Source organism: Anastrepha obliqua, chromosome 5, assembly GCF_027943255.1.
Source record: "Anastrepha obliqua isolate idAnaObli1 chromosome 5, idAnaObli1_1.0, whole genome shotgun sequence".
NCBI classification, from domain to species: domain Eukaryota; kingdom Metazoa; phylum Arthropoda; class Insecta; order Diptera; family Tephritidae; genus Anastrepha; species Anastrepha obliqua.
The window spans coordinates 59,236,385-59,253,766 of NC_072896.1; the positions used below are offsets into that span (position 1 = coordinate 59,236,385).

The following is a 17,382-nucleotide window of genomic DNA, read 5'->3' on the forward strand; positions in this document are numbered from 1 at the left end:
TGGCTCATAAATTTAGAGCGCATTCGTCAAAGTGCGGGGAACAAGAAGTGACGTGACTAGAATCTAACAGCCATATGGCCATTGGACCAGTGCGACACAACCCATATTAATTTTTTTTGGTGAAGAAATTAATGCACTTCTGGAAAAGTTTTTTAAGTGGGTGGGAAATTGCACCGGTTACATAAAGTGCTGTTAAGCCTGAACTTCGACACTTCCTTTTTTGATTTTAAGAAACTTTTCTAAGAATTTTAAGTTTCGATTCCTAAAAATGCTTGTCATGGCCAAACAAATTTTTATTTGGAAAGTTCTATGCTTTATTATATCGTTGATGGAAATTCCAATCACGGTGTTAATTTACAACTTAGTAAGCTGAGCGAAGCCGAATGGTATGAAAGGTATTCAGATTCCCAACTCCATTTTATATTTATAAACTATTGAAAATAGCTTACCTTAAAAGATGAGAGCGAATACGCTGGGCAGACCGTGACTAAAGAACAATAGAGGTGCTGGAGTCTACAACTTGTCAATCAAGCTATAAAAATACATCATCGAAGCGCTGGGTAGTATTGGTGAAAATTCTTAGAAAAATATGGTCGGATTCAATCCAAAAGAAAGACAAAAATTCTTCCTGTCCTTTCAAAGGCCGCTTTCGTTAGACTGGGAATGAATTACACATAGTTCTTTTTGTCAGAATTGAATAGTAAAGTTCTCTCTCGACGAGTAAAACCATTTATATGTCTTCCATTTATGTAGCGCAGAGACAAGGCAAATGATACCATTCGATGAGGGCTACTTTGGATAAGCGAGGTTAAAGTTCTGAGGAAGATTTGTGGACCTCTGCGTGTTGGCAGACAATGGAACAATCAACTGTAAGAGAAATTTGTTGTACTAGTTTAGGTTTTCCCTACAGGGTTAAGCTATTGTAGTAATGGCTCATCTGCGCATGTGTAATTGTGAGGGTAAGAAAAGCAAACTCAATAAGATTTCAAAGTAACAAATAATGAAGAGGTCACATTTATCCAGGCTGACTGACTCATGGCAACAACGTAAAAGTTGAGGCTTCATTCAATTAACTCTAATTGAACAAAATTGTCTACTTCTGTTGTGGTTACTGATGTTGTAATTTTGGTTCCTTTGCTTTAATAAGTGAGTGACAGTGCATTGTTTGTGAGAAAAATAAATTTGTGTAACCCTGCAGAGCGAATTATGATACTCTTTCTTCTTTTAGAGCCATTGGACACTTCTTTTCCCCGGGCGCGTGAGGATGATAATGAACGATACGTATAAACTATTTTGTGAACTTGCGCAAAGTGAACAAGGAAGAAATTCAAAAAGGTAAATGCATATAAAATTTAGTTAGCGTAATGAATTTTGAATTTATATATCTGATGTAACTACGATTTGGTTAAATAATTATGAGATTAGATAGCCACATTTTATTGCGGTGTGCTTGTTTAATAAAATATTTCATATAAGAATTCAAGCTACTTTGTTTAAATTTTTGTACAATAATAAATAAGTTAAGAACAATTCACAAACATGATTACAAAATAATACAATAATTTGTAACTTTGCAGCACTGCGTGTGATGAGCTGTCTGTCATTTGATATTTGTACCGAAAAATTTGGTGTTTTTTTACATAAACTGTTAAGCTGAAGGTAGTGGACAGAAAGGATCTACCTGTGCGTCCGCGAGAACGTGTCTGGCTCCCCTCCGAACCCTCTACTTCGTAGGAGATGAGGGAAATCCGCCGCTATTGTAATCCCAAGCTTCTCACGCACAACTGGAGGTTGATTCAGGTGGAGAAGACTGAGGGATTCAGGTGGAGAAGACTGAGGCGGGACCACCTCCGGTGCTGCTAAGGGAAACCCTGGCTGAAGCAAAACGCAGGAAAATCGGCGTTATTGTAATCACTGACGCAAACTCCCATCACACCTGCTGGGGAAGTTCAACCATCAATGCACGAGGTGAGTCACTTCTGGATTATATTTTAAACGAAGGCTTATTTATCTGTAACAAGGGTAAGGATCCCACTTTTATTACAGCAGCCAAAGAAGAGGTGCTTGACCTCACTCAGGCTTCTTCTTCACTTATAAACCGGATCTCCGATTGGAGGGTGCTAAACGCTCACTTCTTCTCGGACCATAGGTTTATTCAGTTTTCTCTCACTGAAACTTGCCCAATAAGATCTCCCTGTAGGAACCTGAGGAGGACGAACTGGGATGCATATTACAGAAATCTGCGGAACCTACTCCCCAAAGCACAGGGATAAAATCTAGATCTATCGGAAGAAGCGATCGACGAACCGGTGGAGACTTTCACTTCAGCTTGCAAGAATGCCCTGGAAACCTCTTGTCCAATAAAAGCTTTTTCCAGGAAGGAAAAACCGCCTTGTGGACAACGGAGATATCTGAGCTTAGGGCCTCGGGATGGGAGCTGTATAATGTTACTTCTCGACGCCCATTTTCCGACCAGCCCAGCACCTAGCAGCACCGGCCTGGAAAGCATTTGAACTTGCATTTGGGACCGGGGCTGATTGCTGAATAAGCGTCGCCTGGCTTGGGCCATTGACTCACTTAGGCCCTTCAAGTCTCCTAGTCCTGACGGCATCATTCCTGTCCAACTGTAGAAATCTGTGGAGGTAACTTGCTGTAGGTTGAGCCCTATCTATGCGAGCTGCGTAGCCAGGGGCTATATACCAAGATCATGGAGGGCCGTGAGGATTGTCTTTATACCCAAGGCAGGCAAGAGCTCGCATGTCTCTCCTAAGGACTTCAGGCGAATCAGTCTCTCATCTTTCTTACTGAAATTACTTGAGAACCTGATTGACCAGCACATAAGAAGCGAAATTCCTCGGGGTCGGCTGTCGCATACTCAACATGCTTATTGCAAGGGTAGATCGGTGGAATCTGCCCTACATACAATCGTGAAAGAGATGGAGGAGTCTCTTTTTCAGAAGGAGTTTGCGGTAGGCGCCTTCCTCGACATGGGGGGGGGGTTTTAACAACGTCTTCCTGGAGGCAATTACCAGGTCTCTAGGTATACTGGGGGTTAGAACTGACCTTATTAGATATAGCTACAAAATGCTTAGCGACAGAACTGTCGCGGCAGAGTGTGGCAGCATCTCTATGCACCGGCAGGTGAGAAGCGGCACTCCGCAAGGTGGTGCTAGAGGAGCTGGTGAAAGGGGGCTGCAGGGTAATTGTCTACGCGGATGACGTGACACTAATTTTTAGAGGGAAATTTGTGGATACTCTTTTCAACTTGATGCAGGGATATCTGAACGCAGTTGTTAGATGGGCCACGGATTGCGGCCTGTCGGTGAATCCTCTTAAGACAGAGCTTGTTCTATTTACGAGAAAATATAATAGGACTATGAATAAGTTCGTGCGGTTTTACAACAGATGGCGTAACTTGATTATTATTCCATCGATCCACATTTCCAAACATTCATTGGAGAGCTACTGTCGTAAGGCACAAACGTCAGTATAAGTTTTTTATTTGAAGCGTAAACAACAATATTTTTACCACACTTGAAAATGTCGAATTTCGTGCCAAATAATGTGTTTTTGCGGGGAATTCTTCTTCATTATTTTAATATGAAGAAAAAAGCAGCCGAAAGTCATCGTATCTTGGTGGAAGTTTATCGTGAGCATGCTCTAGCTGAGCGAACGTGCCAGAAGTGGTTTGCACGCTTTAAAAGTGGTGATTTTGGCTTGGAAGACGAAGAACGCGAGGGTGCGCCGCCAAAGTTCATGGATACCGAATTGGAGGAATTGCTCGATCAAGATCCCGCTCAAACGCAAGAAGAGGTTGCAAAAACTTTGGGAGTTGATCAATCAACCATTTCCAAACGTTTAAAAGCCATGGGAATGATCCGAAAGGTAGGCCATTGGGTGCCGTATGAATTGAAGCCAAGAGACATTGAACGCCGTTTTATGGCATGCGAACAACTGCTTCAACGGCACAAAAGAAAGGGTTTTTTGCATCGAATTGTGACTGGCGATGAAAAGTGGGTCCATTACGACAATCCAAAACGTCGGGCAACGTATGGATACCCTGGCCATGCTTCAACATCGACGTCGGCGCAGAATATTCATGGCCTGAAGGTTATGCTGTGTATCTGGTGGGACCAGCTGGGTGTTGTGTATTATGAGCTACTGAAACCGAATGAAACGATTACGGGGGATGTCTACCGACGACAATTGATGCGTTTGAGCCGAGCACTGCGAGAAAAACGGCCGCAATACGCCGATAGACACGACAAAGTTATTTTGCAACATGACAATGCTCGGCCACATGTTGCACAAGTGGTCAAAACATACTTAGAAACGCTCAAATGGGATGTCCTACCCCACCCGCCGTATAGTCCAGACCTTGCGCCATCCGATTACTATCTCTTCCGATCGATGCAACATGGCCTGGCTGACCAGCACTTCCGTAATTACGATGAAGTCAAAAAATGGATCGATTCGTGGATTGCGGCAAAACCGACCGAATTTTTCACAAAGGGAATCCGTGAATTGCCAGAAAGATGGGAAAAAGTAGTAGTAAGCGATGGACAATACTTTGAATATTAAATTTGTAACCATTTTACGTCAATAAAGTTTCAAATTTCGAAAAAAACGCACGAACTTATTCATAGTCCTATTAAAATACCCAGAGCTCAACTAGCCTCACTAGGGGGCGTTCTTCTGAGGCTTTCTGGCAAGGTGAGATACCTAGGTATTATCCTTGACAGCAAGCTTACATGGAAGCCTAATATTGAGGAAGGAGTAAGGAAGGCAAGAATCGCCTTGCAATTGGCAAAATATGGGGCCTTTCACCTAGAGTCATGGAGGCATGGTCTGGTAGAACTCACTAGAGAGGACGACATTGGTTAACATTGCTCACATGTGTAATAACAGTCAGGACAGTGAATATTTACTCCGACAGGCAAGCGGCAATAAGGGCCCTCGGGTCAGTGACGGTGCATTCCGAACTGGTCAGGAAATGCCTGACCGCAAGTAAGCTTGCAGCGACCTTTAAATGGCAGCAACATTTCATCGATGCAGAGGTATGGTCCGAGAATGCATTGACATTGACTGTTTGAGATGAATTTGTTGAAGATATCTAATATTGGAGCAAGTGGATCATGTTTTAGACGTTTCACTCTGGTACTTGAATCATCAAATCTGAGGCAGTTCATTAAACAAGAAAAACGAAAATTGGACATCGCGCAGCGGAATATTTTATGGCCACTACCGTCAGTAGCGAATATTGTTCGAAGGTCCGCATCATTGCATTTGAAAACTGATGTACTGTGCAGTACAATAATCCAATGAACACTCTTATTTCATTTACATCTGTATCCATAGGCTCTACTTTTGTACTAGTTTTGAACTGTAGCTACTGAGCTCTTGATTTGTAAATTGGGCCAGATGTTCCAACATAGACCTGACAAAAACTTTGAACCAAAGCTCCAAATATCCTTCGAAGTTAAACGTGTTTACATGGCAAGGTAGAATACCATTATTATATTATGGGCTGCGGTTCTTAATGTTCTGGGTCGCTCTGTCTTACTCTACTTAAATCCATTCTTACCTGTGTAAAGTTCGTCAGTTGTTTCCTGATGCAATGCTTCATAAGTACGTTGTTATTCAGCGATGGACCTGACTTGACTTGAAACAATAAGTTCTTCATCTGCTTCATCATTTGAAACTTCATCGTTTTCTAAAAGTTCAGTTTCTGGCTGAAAATTGAGGTCAGCGCCTTCGTCATCAAAATCGCTGAACTCATGCGCGGTTTCTTCCTCCAACCACTGTTGTATCTGCTCGTCACGGCTTTTAAAAGCTCCAGATGATGTTGTTTCTTGGAGGAGTGTATCCTCTGATTTGTATTTAAGTGCTCCATCAAAACTAAAAAAATATAAAGTAATGAAACAATTTCACTGATACGTTGTTCAGGAGACACTACGAAAATATAACAAAAATACTGAGGCGATTGTTTCTCAGACACCTATGTCAATACTGATGTGGTTGACTTGTAGACACTTTTCCACTCACACCGACGCGTGTGCTAACTTTAACTGCCTTTTATACACTAACGTACTCATGAGAACGTAATAAGAAGCTACTAAAAATTCGAGAGTACCTGCTTATAAAAGAACGGAGCAAAATAGTGTTTTGTAGAATTTGACGTCTGCTATACTACCACGTCAGTTGCAGCGGGTTAAAGAAATGATAAAAAATTCAGCTGCGGTGGTCCAAAGCACTTCTACGACATCATAATAACGGGTAATTTTTTAGCTATTATCTTTTTAAACAGTTGGCTTAAACAGCTGACGCACGTTTCGTGTTTTGTTTCACTGTCAAACATCTTCAGTTTGGTCTATAATTTAACCATGAATCGTCTTACAAACGAACCACGCTTGCAAATCATTGAATTTTGTTATAAAAATGCGTGTTCTGTTAAGAAAGTTTAAGATCCACTTTTTTATCGAAAAATTGTGTTCAGCGACGAAGCTCATTTTTGGATCAATGGGTACGTAAATAAGGAGAGTTGGTTTCAGCAAGACGGTGCCACATGCCACACAGCACGCGTAACAATGGACTTGTTGAGAGGCGATGGACCATTTGAAGCGCAGTCGCGGTCAACATTTGCATGAAATAATCTTCAAACATTAAATTATATGGACTGTACTATCGATTTAAATAAAAATTTCATGCATTTTTCTGAATTTTACTTGTGTTTTTTTTGAAAAACTTTCCCTGTGATCCAGAAACTGAACAGCAATCGACACTGCGGGTGTTATAAGACGAGCTTAGAGCAAAAAACGTTGTTCGCGGAAGAAGCACTCAAAGCAAATGGTCTTTTTTTCCTGGAAATCTGATCATGCCACTAGAGAAATTTAAAGCAGTCAATTATGAGTGGTTGACGAAAATCAACAGCCTAACATGAATCTTGCTTTACCAAGCCAATATTATCTCTCACGTACCGGCTCACAAAAGAGAGATTTTGAGTACTTAAAACATCTTATTAATGGGCTATTTACCTTACACCCCTGATCTGGCACCCAATGAGGTCAATGGTTTCCAACGCCATTAAAAAGCTCGTTTCGGAGGTACCCACTTCTGAGTGGCAAAAATGCTTTGAGAATTAATTCAAGCAGAATGTTTTGAAAAATAATAAGGCGATTTTCATTATTATTTTACTTCTCGTTTTCATTATTAGACGCAAACTATGTCAACTCTTTCAATAGTACAAAATAATAGCCAAATAAATACGCAGGAATTTTTTAAACTTGGGCATCTATTCATGATGCGCGAGTGGCTCATCAGTTTCCAAGCTTTCGCACATTTGTCTTCCTCGCCTTAATTATTTATGTCCTTTGGGAAGAGTCAACATTCCGCTCTTCACATTTTTTTAGTTAATTTCTATAAGAATCCAATTATAAACTTTTTTTTGTTAGCATGGGAACAATAATTCCTGTAGCTGTTTTAAGATTGTTTATTGGGCTTTCCTGTATAAAGGGTGGTTAAATTTTAAGGGCCGATGCCAAATGTAAACAACACCCAAACGTCAAGCTTATTTCTGCATTTCATTTGATATTTTTCAATTTCAGACTAACTCAATTTGAACCATGGAAAGATACACAATCGAGCAACGCGTTAAAGTTATTCAGGCTTATTATGAAAACGGGCGTTCAAATTAAAATGCATATCACGCATTCATCTTCATCATCTTCAGTGATGAGCCACATTTTCACCTCAGTGGATTCGTCAATAAGCAGAATTGCCGCATTTGGGCGAATGATAATCCAAGAGTGATTGCCGAAAAACCAATTCACCAACAAAGAGTGACGGTTTGGTGCGGTTTATGGGCCGACGGCATCATTAGACCGTATTTTTTCCAAATTGAAGCCGGTCAGGCAGTTACTGTGAATAGTGTTCGCTATCGTGAGATGATAACAAACTTTTTCTGGCCGGAATTGGAAGATATGGATGTGGACAATATATGGTCTCAACGGGACGGTGCCACTTGTCGAAACAATGGCTCTTTTGCGCGAAAAATTTTAAGGCGGAATAATCTCACGTCGCGGCGATGTCAATTGGCCGCCAAGATCATGTGATTTGACGCCGTTGGACTTCTTTCTTTGGGGTTATTTGAAAGAAAACGTGTACATCGATAAGCCAGCAACAATTCAAGAGCTAAAGGATGAGATAATTCGGCACATTAACGGCATAGAATCTCAGTTATTCCGCAGCGTCATCGAAAATTTGGACCATCGGATGGAGGTGTGCCGCCGAAGCAGCGGCGGTCATTTGGCCAATATTTTGTTCTATGCGTAATTGTGCCATACCAATATTATCATAATAAAGAGAAATGATAATAATTTCTTAAAAGAATTGTATTTTCTTCACACTCAACACCGGCCCTTCAAACTTAACCACCCTTTATTTATCAACGATTTGTGAACTAATTTTTAATTTTAATCAGCGCCTTCTAATATCCTGGACGGCGATGATCCATAAGCGGTGAAATTTTCTTATTGTCGTAAACCGAGGTTACGATTGGCGAGATTGCTTTACTTGATCGAAAAAAGTCGATAAAAGCAATTATGAATGGTCGTTCAAAAGTGATGTCCATATATCAGTTGTAGATAATTCTTATACAGCTTTTTTTATGTCAGCTTTTTCCGATATATAATATAAGAACATTTCGCGTGGTCTGTTTGGTGGAAATAATCGTCTAAAGGTTGGTGGAAAAATTATAGAAACTGGTTCTGCCGAGGATCGAAAAAGAACTGACAGACCAAAAAATGGACCTTCTGTTGAAAAGATTGCTGCTATACAGCAAAATGTTGCTGAACAACCTTGAATATTGACGTTCTCAACCATTACGCTTTAGCTTAATGAATCGATGGTTTGGCGAATTCTACCTGCAGACGTGCTCATGGGAGACATTTAAAAGATATAAATTTTTCAATGTAATTGTTAAGAGCCGTATTTTTTCTTTTGATTTTTACATATTATATTTTATTGTAACACAACACCTAGGCGCGTCTTTTGAAATACCCTTCATTTTACATTTGATATGGATCTTTTGAAATGTGGCTGCACTAAAACTTACCTTTCACTCCGTCGCTCACTCAGCAAAAAAGGTATTTGCTTTTTGACAATTTCGTTTCCTGCAGTGCAGAAAGTGACGGAAATCATTGCGCAACAGATTTCAATAATGTGTTGAAAATTCGCAAATTCTTGTAAGTTTTTATTGATGACAACTTGTAGATCTGTTCGAAATATCTGTCAAAATGTCCTTCATTCAACTAGCAAGACAGAACGTAATAAAGCGAGGTGAATTTAGTCTCATTTAGCATATATTAACCATATTCATTTTCTACGATAGAAAATGTTTCTCTTACTTAAAACAAGGTGTATAGGACCTATAAGCGAGAGTAGGAATTTTATTTCAAATTAAGGAGAGGAAGAAATATTTTACCACGATTTTTTCCCAGTATTTTTTGGTAATGTTTCATTTACTATGGCCTCACACCAAGTATTTAACTTGCGACAAAGCGACAAAAGTTTAAACGAGAGAGATTTGGTGAGAGAAAAGTTGACAGAAATATGCCGTCAAAGAGAATTATAATATTAATGTACAAATAAATACACCTCTGTTGTCATGAATGATACAAAATTTCACACGATAGAAAAGTAATAGATACGATGGATATTCGTCAATCTTCTGCATCTAGCTTGTGGATAATTCATGACCTAACTAGATAGCACTCCAACCTCCTTATTGGCTCCTATGCATGTAACCACGAGGAATTAATAATGCAGAGAGTATTATAGGCACCATCCTTCTGTCAACTGAATTCACCAAACAACGAACTTTTAAAAGAGTATTATTTACAAACAGTGAACACGTTAGGGCACGCATTTTTAGGAAGTACATATTTACTTCATCAACAGGCGGAGAGTTTTTCCTCTTGCAATACACATTGCAAGTTTGCTTTTCGCACTCTGAATTTGTAGCCTGCCTCAAGGCGCACAGGCAGCTTAACATGCTATATATCCGATAACGACTTTCTCATTGGCGACCAACCGTCGACGAGTCGACGTGCTCGCTAATTCAACACAGTCGAATGCCTCTACTGGTGCGCACTAATTCACCACACAACACTTCAAAATCATTACCGTCCCATTGGTAATCTATAGATTGTATACTTCACCTACGCATTGAGCGTGCCAAGCAGAGAATTTGCTCTCTTCAAAAACTGTATTATACTTTAAGGCGCTGAGCGGCAGACGCCTGTCGACTGGCAATAGCCGAAGGATTGACACTTAGCTCTCGGCCAAACATCGTGCTGTCATCCGCCGCTGTTGTCACCACTGAATTTTGTCATTTGCTTGCTTGCAACACAAGCTTGCGGCATGCTGTGCTCTGTGCTCCATACTCGTATATAACGGTGTCTGGCGGCCGCGTTGAGTTTAGTCTTCGTGTTAAATTCGCAATGTGCGGTCGCAAAACGAGATACTACGGCGGCCGGTCATAAACAAATAATAAAAGTGAATTAGATTAAGAAATCAAACAGACTCGTTCGCCCAATCAATCTCAAGCCAGTCAATCAGTCCAATGAGCAGTTCGGGTCGCGATTTACGAAAACAAAAAAAATATCGAAATACAACGGCAACAAGCAGAAAATGAAAGTGAATTTTAAATTCTTTGCATAAGGAGCCGTTTGGATTTGCTAAGTGAGATGCTATTTTCCTATGCGGTTGAGTTTATTTTCGTAAGTTTAGCATTTTGATGTTACGAATGAAAAGCTTCGCTTTCGTGTGCAAAAAATAATAATTCGATTTCAATTTTCGTCGTGAAATTGTGTGAGAAAAATATAAATACCGCGTGTACACACACACACACACACATAGAAGTAATCGTATTTTGAAGGCACGTATAGTATATATTTGCGATTGCAGTTTCGGGAAAATCGGGATACACTCCATTGCTCCACTTTCATGGAGTCAAATGCGAAAAGTAGAAATAACAGAAAGCGAAGTGCAAATAAGTAGTAAATATTGGAAAAGTAGAAATAGGAAATTCAGCAGATATAGAAGTGGAAGCAAAAGTGGAAATCCTACGCAACAACAGAGGATTGCAAGCAAATAAACTGCAATCTGCTTCACTGCTCCTCACTTGTTCGGCTGCCCGCTGCAAAAGTCGTCAAGCTACAGAGTTTCGTCTATTTGATTCGTGTGCGGTGATTCGTAGGTTCCCATGCTTTATTCGTTCTGCTTCAAACATTTAACGTTTTGATTCGCTAAACTCTATGTTTCGCTGTTGACCGCGAGAGTGTATTCCCGCAATCAGAGTACTTTTGCCGATGCCTACTTAAAACAAATACCTTCACATACATGTGTACATGCACTAGCCTGAAGAATATTTTCGGTGTGTGAATGCGAAGAAGTTGGCATGGAACAAGAGGGGTGTGCAACAAATCGCTCTTTAATGACACCATACAAGTATGTTGTTTTGTTTTAATGTAAATATAAAAACATTCAGGGGTATCGAGAATAAAACGAAATCTGAATATACAAATTATTTAATCAATATCCAGATCGCCATTGGTATATTCAATAAACTTTGCATGTTCTTGTAAATATATTCACGAGTTAAATGTCAAAACCTTACATATCCCAATGACTTGTCAATTTAGGTTATACGCATGTAATAAAAAACCTGAGCGTCTATTAAGCTGTGTGGCATTCTGATAGATCTTTTCAATAAATCTGAATATTTTAATAGATATTTTCAATAAAAACGGGTTTAGAATAAAAAAACAATAATAATGTGGCGCACTCAATATTTAGTTCAGCTTAGCCGATTTTTGTAATTTAATATGTGGAACACGTTTTAGAGATTCTTCCATTGGTGAGAAATTTATTGCCCAAAACCCACTGCCTATCCAGCGGCGGCTAGATACATGATAAATGTGAGACTGGAAGTGCCGTGCTTCAAATTATGTCTAAATGGCATGTCGAATCAAAACAAATATGCGCATATAAATAAATTGCTCTGATATCTACAAGGTGGTGCAAAATTAGACATCCAATATTATTTTTGAATAACACTTTTACTAAATGAAAAAATATATATACGATTGGGGGCGATAGAAATCTTTATTTTGATCTTCACGCACTCCATTGCTTTTCTGCTTGTATAAAACAGCTGTTAATTCAAAAGTGTCTAATATGACTGAAACCATTTGCAAAAACAATAAATATTCCGATGGACTGATTAAATTAATTAATTGAAAGAAAAAGTAATAAAAATAAATTAAATTGGCGCTCACATTCTTTTTGGGTGCTTTCACGAGCTCTTTCTCCTATTTATGGCGTGCGTCTTGATGCTGTTCCACAAATACAGGGACTTAAAGTTTTAAGCCGACTCCGAACGGCAAATGGTTTTTATGAGGAGCTTTTTCATGGCAGAAATACACTCGGAGGTTTGTTATTTCCTGTCGAGGGGCGACCACTATTGCACAGAAAAATGTCTTCATTTTGGTGTTTCGTTCGTAGTCACGCACCAACCTATTCGGCTACGGCAGCTAATTGTGTTAATATAAGAAATAAAAATATTGCGAGTAGATACGCGCTTATCTATTGGTTTTCTAAAGGGTGACACCATCGAAAAATATACTTAGTTTTATAAATTTGTGAAGAAAACAATCAATTTAAGAGTACAAAGAAAACACTAGAATCTCTGTTTACGGAATTTATTTAATACATGAAGTATGAACATTTTTTTTATCACAGTCATGCAAAATAGCGGTGCTACCGCCTGCCCTATAAGTCGTCTTTAACGTGAACTTTTTTTATTACAATTTTGTAGAAATGATGCACACTTCAAATAAGGAGGAAATTTACATTAAATTAATAAAAAAAGGAATGGAAAGAGAATATAATTTTTTGCCAAATGTTTCATCTCTGGGACCAACTAAATACTGTGAATGCATTGTTTGCTCACAACTTTAAATTCATTAATTTGTGATTAATTTTGCAAAATTTTACAACGGGTATAACGCTATCTAAAATTGGCACGCAACACAATTTAATTTTCCACCCTCCTATTTTCCCTACCTTTTGTGTCACTCAATGTTCTTTGCCTTGCCAAACTTTCTCGGTCCAGAAAGCTTGCCTTGTTTTGTATTCTGAAGTAAGAATATGATTGTTTTAAGCCCTAAATTACATACCGTTATCAGAGCGGCGTACTGTACAGTGTAACGAGAGTGCTCAAATTGTAAAAGTTCTACATTCCCTACCCTAATAGCTAGTATACCTAGGGAGACAAATTGAATGCAATTTATTCTCTAATTAACGCATGAGGCTAGCAAGCAAAACTGTAAGTTGCAGATTTTTGAAACCTATTTTCAAATGCTTGGGGTTTGCTTATCACGATCATGTCAAGTACATATATAGTTCATTATGCGAAAATAAAAGAATCCATATAAAATAAAATATTTTGAACAGTACAAAAAAGTACAATATGGCAAAGGTGTTTTACTTTTTTCATGACACATTCGTAGTTCTTTTACCATAAGAGTATCTGTTCCTTCGGACTTTCGGTTGCATTCTAAAAAACTTATATTATATAAAACTATATTTTGGAAATTCCGAGCGAAAAGTGTTTTCTAACAAGTAAGTAAAAGTGTAAATGCCACTAAGTGTTTATATTGATTTAAATGTTTCAGGGGAAACATCCGTGCAAATTCATCAACTTTTCGAATTGTGATTGCTAGTGAGCGGTAAAAATCGTCTTGACATATAATAGATTTGTGATTGAAAGACTTTCTCAAAAATGATGTTTCTACCAAGTTAGATATTTAAATGTTACAATAAGAAATCAATTTTATTGAGGTACGAAAAAAGCGTTTGAAAAGAACGAGAGGTCTTGGTTGGAGGCATATGTTAAATTGCAATTAAAAGAAGTAGAAGAAAGCGATTCCACTTTAATGTAAAATATTTTAAAAGTTGTATTTTATGTTTGATATACTTAAACAACCAAAAATCCAAAATTAAATTTAAAAAAATCATTATAAGTATAGTTTCGGTTTTTCCAGTTTGTACTTCCAGATTAACAGTAAAGAATACAAATATAATTGAATGGTTTCGGCTTACCGTAAAAAACCGAAACATAAAAGACAGTACAAAACAGACACAAACTAAAAAAAAAAAAAAAACATTTATATCGAATTAAATCTAATTTTCTCGCTTTGTAATGTGTATATGTATACCATATTGTATATGTATCGGGTGTTTTTTTAACTGCATGAGCACTATCGATATCGATAACTATGGCTTGACAGCTGAGAACGGCAAATTGTGTTAACATTTCTGTTAAGTAAGGTTAGGGACTGATGAATCAATCAGCGCTTTCAAATTGTGGAAATTTACTTGGAAAAGAAAAATATGTTCGCAAAGTTCAAAGAGCACTGGCGGCATTATCAGTCCTTTCTTTCGAAATAAGGAAGAAGTTGCCGTTATGGTAAATGGCGAGTGCTATCGAGCCATGTTGACTGATTTTTGTTTTTGAGTTTTTCGAAACAATTAATCAGCTAAACATCGACAACATTTGGTTCTTACAAGACGGCTGAAAAATCCATTTAATGCAATATTCATCCACCATTGACTGTCAAATAGTATATTAGTTCGGCTGATCGAATTGACCATGTAACTTATAGCCGCGACGGAATTACAATAAAAAAATCATTTAAAAAAATATTTATGTTTTGCATTATTATTTCAAGCTTTCAAATTCATAAACAAACTCCTTTAATATCTTATTGTATATTTATATACTCATCATATGAGAGCAAAATATTTTATCTTTTTTAAATTTTTTTAAATTTTAATATGCTTACTGTAAGTTTCGCGGCGTAATTTTAATAGCTTAGCACCACGGAATGTAAAACCCCAATTTTCGGTTACCGGCTGAAAATTAAAAATTTAAAATACATTGAAAAAGATGATTATACAAATTAAAAAAAGGTTTTTAAAAGCAAATGTATTTTTTGAACTCCACTAATTCACAATTCGCTATATAGAGGCTTTTGTGTTGACACTTCGTTTTATGCTCAAAATTCCTTCGTTACATCTATGGAGCATTTCTGTATGGAAAATTTCGTAAATAAGAGGTTTTTTCATGGGACTCGGCAAACATTTTGTTATATTGAGTTTTTCATTTCACCAAGGTTTAATATATTGAGGAAGGGTCTCATGACAGCAACTTAACTTAATAACGGGTGATTTTTTAGCTATTATCTTTTTAAACAGTTGGCTTAAACAGCTGACGCAAGTTTCGAGTTTTGTTTCACTGTCAAACATCTTCAGTTTGGTCTATAATTTAACCATGAATCGTCGTACAAACGAACAACGCTTGCAAATCATTGAATTTTATTATAAAAATGCGTGTTCTGTTAAGAAGTTTATCGACCTGAAGCCGAACGACCTACCGCAACGCAGAATTTTTGGTGAATGGGCTCTTGGAAAGTTGGCCGAAGATTCACTTGTTTATCGAAAAAATGTGTTCAACGACGAAGCTCATTTTTGGATCAATGGGTACGTAAATAAGCAGAATTGTCGGTTTTGGAGTGAAGATCAGCCAGAAGAATTGCAAGAGCTACCAATATACCCAGAAAAGGTCACAGTTTGGTGCGAGAGCTTGACTTGCATGACATGTGGTTTCAGCAAGACGTTGCCACATGCCACACAGCACGCGTAACAATGGACTTGTTGAGAGGCGAGTTCGGTGAAAATTTTATTTCACGATCGGGACCTGTCAATTGGCTACCCAGATCGTGCGATATAACGCCTTCAGACTATTTTTTGTGGGGCTATGTTAAAGCGCATGTCTATTCAGACAAGCCTGCTTGAATTAACGCATTGGAAGACAACATTAAAGCTTTTATATATGAGATTCCGGAACATTGGAAAGAGTACGCCAAAATTGGACTAAGCGGATGGACCATTTGAAGCGCAGTCGCGGTCAACATTTGCATGAAATAGTGTGCAAAAATTAAATTATATGGACTGTACTATCGATTTAAATCAAAATTTCATGCATTTTTCTGAATTTTACTTGTGTTTTTTGAAAAACTTTCCTATAGCTCTTTAAGAATCACCCTTTGTTATATATTTGGCTGAAAGTGGATTGGATGGAAGCTCAGATCACAGCCCTTTTAAACGCAAATTTACAGCTATATAGTTCTACATCTTCGGATAAGTTCGCTGTCGTTCCAGCATATATTCTGCTAAAAATACATAGCAACAAGCAAGAAGGAGAATGGTTAAATAAAAGGCCAGTCTCCACATCGCGACGTTAAATGTGACGTGCTTTATGATTTCAAAACTTTAGTTTTGCGAGGAAGATTGACCAAATATTTCTGAAGGCTGGTGGACGGACTAATTTGCAAATCTTCATCATATTTCAGATCTATATTTTCATGGGTAAGACAAATACGTAAATCAAATTTCATTAAAATCGGGTAATATTCAGTATTCCTACATTAGGGGTAGGCGTGGTAGTGGCCAATATTCATTATATTTCATACTTTTTCTTTCATAAGTGAAAATAAACTAAATACAAATTTCCAGCGGAATCGGAGAACGCTTACAAATTTTGAGCACAGCCTACATACATACATACATAATATACATATGGGGACGTTACACTGTGCGGCGTGTTTGCGATATAAATTATTTGTACGTGTGTTTATTTAAACTGTTTACATGGCTTGTGGATAAAACCCTGCCTTTTATTATGTGTGTGTGCGTGGACGACTTGTTTATGTGCGTATGCTTTAAGCGTATAACCTGTTTCATTATTTTCGTTTACGGTATTTTGCGGCATCCTTTTTCGTTTGCCTCTTGGTACTAGCTACATCCATACATACATACATATACATGCCGCTTGCATAGTAGTCATCTGGCTCGAGTATCAGTTGTATTGTCTGTAAATTGTTTGCCGTTTTTATTCAATTTTCTTCTCGTTACACTCTATGCGGAAACCAAAAGCGCGCAAATACTGCTCTTAGTCTGTCCAACGCTGTCAGCATTGGAGGGATACTAGCATATGTGGCACCTAAACGTCCACAGTTGAAATTGCTGTCATGGCGGCCCGTGCCCCTTTCTACCTTCCGCTTCACTTTCATCTGTGTCTTTTATATTCTATGGCTTATACATACCTTCCTCACAACTTTGGCATGACTGTCTCTTGCAGGCTTCCTCGACGCCAGGCCTTTCATTTATTTCCCTTCGTTCCTATATAAATATATGTGTATTTGCATACGTATTATTGTAGATATTTCCATCTGAAGCTGGGTCTGTGTTTGAATTTTT

The 17,382-nt window shown here is 38.2% G+C and overlaps 1 protein-coding gene across 5 annotated transcripts in view; it reads left to right on the plus strand.

The window, feature by feature from the left end:
• The first annotated feature begins 10,437 nt into the window (after positions 1 to 10,437).
• LOC129247787 (protein O-mannosyl-transferase TMTC2) overlaps positions 10,438 to 17,382 on the plus strand; it is a 251,280-nt gene continuing 244,335 nt past the window's right edge. For 4 of the 5 annotated variants that reach the window (XM_054887093.1, XM_054887095.1, XM_054887097.1 and 1 more), the window contains exon 1: positions 10,438 to 11,508. The gene's annotated coding sequence lies outside the window, so the exon portion shown is untranslated. The remainder of the gene's footprint in view (positions 11,509 to 17,382) is intronic. The other variant, XM_054887094.1, reaches the window with a different exon arrangement.